Source organism: Camelus ferus, chromosome 10, assembly GCF_009834535.1.
Source record: "Camelus ferus isolate YT-003-E chromosome 10, BCGSAC_Cfer_1.0, whole genome shotgun sequence".
Taxonomy (NCBI): domain Eukaryota; kingdom Metazoa; phylum Chordata; class Mammalia; order Artiodactyla; family Camelidae; genus Camelus; species Camelus ferus.
In genome coordinates this window covers 359,276-363,455 of record NC_045705.1, presented here as the reverse complement: position 1 = coordinate 363,455, position 4,180 = coordinate 359,276, and positions in this window count along the sequence as shown.

Below are 4,180 nucleotides of genomic sequence, written 5' to 3'. Positions count from 1 at the left end.
ATATATATGTATGGAGTGGAGTTTGCAACTGAACAGAAACTTTGTGTTCCCAACAAGCTAGCTGAAGGACGGCTTTCACACACTTATCTCTCAGAAGCGAAAATGTGGAGAGACGTTCGTTCATCTAGCACAAAGGGAACGGGTTGCAGGAGAAACTTTTACTCTGGTTTCTCAGTCTGTTTCCTAGTGCCGGTTTGAAGTTCCTGCAGTTTTCCCTGTAAAACCGAGTTGGAACTAGTACCTAACCATATATTTGTATGGAGAGTAGTTTGCAACTGAAAAGAAACTTTGTGTTCCCAACAAGCTAGATGAAGGACGACTTTCACACACACTTGTCTCTTAGAACTGAGCATGTGGAGAGACGTTCGTACATCTAGCTCAAATGGAAGGGTTGCAAGAGAAATTTTTCTCTGGTTTCTCAGTATATTTCCTAGTGCCGGTTTGAAGTTCCTGCAGTTTTTAATGTAAATCCGTGTTTGGTTTAGTACCTCACCATATACATGTATGGATTGTAGTCTGCAACTGAAAAGAAACTTTGTGTTCCCAACAAGCTAGGTGAAGTACGGCTTTCACTCACATTTGTCTCTCAGACTGAGCATGTGGAGAGACGTTCTTTCATCTAGCACAAAGGGAACGGGTTGCAGAGAGAAACTTTTCATCTGGTTTCTCAGTTTGTTTCCTAGTGCCGTTTTGAAGTTCCTGCAGGTTTCACTGTAAAATTAAGTTGGAGTTAGTAATGCCCATATATAGGTATGGAGAGAATTTTGCAACTGAAAAGAAAACTTTGTGTTCCCAAAAATCTACGTGAAGAATGGCTTTCACACACACATATTTTCCAGAACTGAGCATGTGGAGAGACGTTCGTTCATCTAGCACAAAGGGAAAGGGTTGCAGTTGAAACTATTACTCAGGTTTCACAGTCTGTTTCCTAGTGCCGATTTGAAGTACCGGCAGTTTTCAATTTAAAACAGATTTGGTGCTAGTACACCCACATATATATTTACGGACTGTAGTTTGCAAATGAAAGGGAACTTTGTGTTCCCAAGTAAGCAAGGTGAGGACGACTTTAGCACACACGTATCTCTCAGACCTGAGCAGTGGATAGTCGTTTGTTCATCTAGCACAAAAAAACGGGTTGCAGGAGAAACTTTTACTCTGGTTTCTCAGTCTGATTCCTATTACCGGATTGAAGTTCCTGCAGATTTCACTTTAAAACCGTGTTGAAGCTAGTTAACTCCACATATATATGTATGGAGTGTAGTTTGCAACTGAAAGTAACTTTGTGTGCACAAAAATCTAGGTGAAGGACGGTTTTCACACACACGTATCTCTTCAGAACTGAGCATGTGGAGAGACGTTCATTCATCTAGCAAAAGGGAACGGGTTGCAGGAGAATCTTTTACTCTGGTTTCTCAGACTGATTCCTAGTGCCGGTAATAAGTTCCTGCAGTTTTCACTCTAAAACCGAGTTGGAGCTAGTACTACCTGATAAACATATATGGATTGTAGTTTGCTACTGAAGAGAAACTTTGTGTTCCCAACGAGCTAGGTGAACTTCGGCTTTCACACACACTTGTCTCTCAGAAATGAGCATGTGGAGACACGTTCGTTCATCTAGCACAAAGGGAACGGGTTGCAGGTGAAACTTTTAGTCTGGTTTCTCAGTCTGTTTCCTAGTGCCGTTTTGAAGTTCCTGCAGTTTTCACTATAAAACCAATTTGGAGCTAGTACCTACCCATATATAAGATGGAGTGTATTTTGCAACCTAGAAGAAACTTTCTGTTCCCAACAAGATAGGTGAAGGACAGCTTTCACACACAGATATCTCTCAGAACATAGCAGGTGGAGAGAATTTCCTTCATTAGCACAATTGGATCGGATTGCAGTAGAAACTTTTACTCTGGTTTCTCAGTCTTTTTTCTAGTGCTGGTTTGAAGTTCCTGCAGTTTTCTCTGTAATATCGAGTTTGAGATAGTATCTCCCGATATACACTTATGGAGTGTATTTTACAACTGAAAATATACTTGGTGTTCCCAACAAGCTACGTGAAGTACGGCTTTCACACACACTTATCCCTCAGAACTGAGCATGTGGAGAGACGTTCATTTATCTAGCAGAAAGCTAACGGGTTGCAGGAGACATTAACTCTGGTTCTTTAGTCTGTTTCATAGTGCCGGTTTGACTTTCCTGCAATTTTCTCTATAAAACCGAGTTGGAGCTAGTACATACCCTTATATATGTATGGAGTGTAGTTTGCAACTGAAGAGAAACTTTGTGTTCACAACAAGCTACGTGAAGGACGACTTTCACACACACTTATCTCTCAGAACTGAGCATGTGGAGAGACATTCCTTCATCTAGCACAAAGGGAGCGGGTTGCAGGAGAAACTTTACTCTGGTTTCTAAGTATGTTTCCTAGTGCATGTTTGAAGTTCCTGCAACTTTCTCTGTAAAACCGAGTTGGAGCTAGTACTTCCCATTATATATTTCTGGAGTGTAGAATGCAACTGAAAAGAAACTTTGTGTTCCCAAAATGCTAGGTGAAGTACAGATTTCACACACACTTATCTCTCCGAACAGAGCATGTGGAGAGACTTTCGTTCATCTAGCACAAAGGGAACGGTTTGCAGGAGAATCTTTTACTCTAGTTTCTCAGTCTGTTTCCAAGTGCCGGTATGAAGTTCCTGCAGTTTTCACTGTAAAAGAGTTTTGGAGCTAGTACCACCCGATATATATTTTGGAGTGTAGTTTGCAAATGAAAAGAATCTTTGTATTCCCAACAAGGTAGGTGAAGTTTGGCTTTCACACAAAAATATATCTCAAAACTGAGCATGGGGAGAGACGTTCGTTCATCTAGCACAAAGGGAACGAGATGTAGGGGCAACTGTTACTCTGGTTTCTCAGTCTATTTCCTAGTGCCGGTATGATGTTCCTGAATTTATCACTGTAAAATCGATTTGTAGCTAGTACTTCCCCATATATATGTATGGAGTGTAGATTGCAACTGAAAAGAAACTTTGTGTTCCCAACAAGATAGGTTAAGGTGGCTTTCACACACACTTATCTCTCAGAACTGAGCATGTGGAGAGACATTCATTCATCTAGCACAAAGGGAACGGGTTGCAGTTGAAAATTTTACACTGGTTTCTCAGTCTGTTTCCTAGGGCCGGTTTCATGTTCCCGCAGGTTACACTGTAAAATCGAGTTGGCGCTAGTACCTCTCCTTTTAATGTATGGACTGTAGTTTACAACTGAAAAGAAACTTTGTGTTCCCAACAAGCTAGGAGAAGGAAGGCTTTCACACACACTTTTCTCTGAGAACTGAGCATGTGGAGAGAATTTCCTTCATTAGCACTATTGGATCGGATGGCAGTAGAAACTTTTACTCTGGTTTCTCAGTCTGTTTCCTAGTGCCGGTTTGAAGAATCTGCAGTTTTCACTGTCAAATTATGTTTTAGCTAGTATTTCCCCATATATATGTACGGAGTGCAGTTTGCAAATGAAAGGAAATTTTGTGTTCCCAACAAGCTAGCTGAAGGACGGTTTCACACACATTATCTCTCAGAACTGAGCATGTGCAGAGACGTTCGTTCCTCTAGCACAAACGGAACGGGATGTAGGAGAAACTTTTACTCTTGTTTCTCAGTCTGTTTCGTAGTGCCGGTTTGAAGTTCCTGCAGTTTTCACTGTAAAACCGAGTTGGAGTTAGTACCTCACCATATATATATACGGAATGTTGTTTGCAACTGAAAACAAACTTTGTGTTCCCAACAAGCTAGGTGAAGGACTGCTTTCACACACAATTATCTCTCAGAACTGAGCATGTGGAGAGACATTCGTTCATCTAGTACAAAGGGAACGGTTTGCAGGAGAAACTTTTACTGTGGTTTCTCAGTCTAATTCCTAGTGCTGGTTTGAATTTCCTGCAGAATTCACTGTAAAACCGACTTGGAGCTAGTACCTCCCCATATAATTTTACGGACTGTAGTTTGCAAATGAAAGGGAACTTTGTGTTCCCAAGTAGCAAGGTGAAGGACGACTTTAGCACACACTTATCTCTCAGACCTGAGCATGTGGATAGTCGTTTGTTCATCTAGCACAAAAAAAACGGGTTGCAGGAGAAACTTTTACTCTGGTTTCTCAGTCTGATTCCTAGTACCGGATTGAAGTTCCTGCAGAT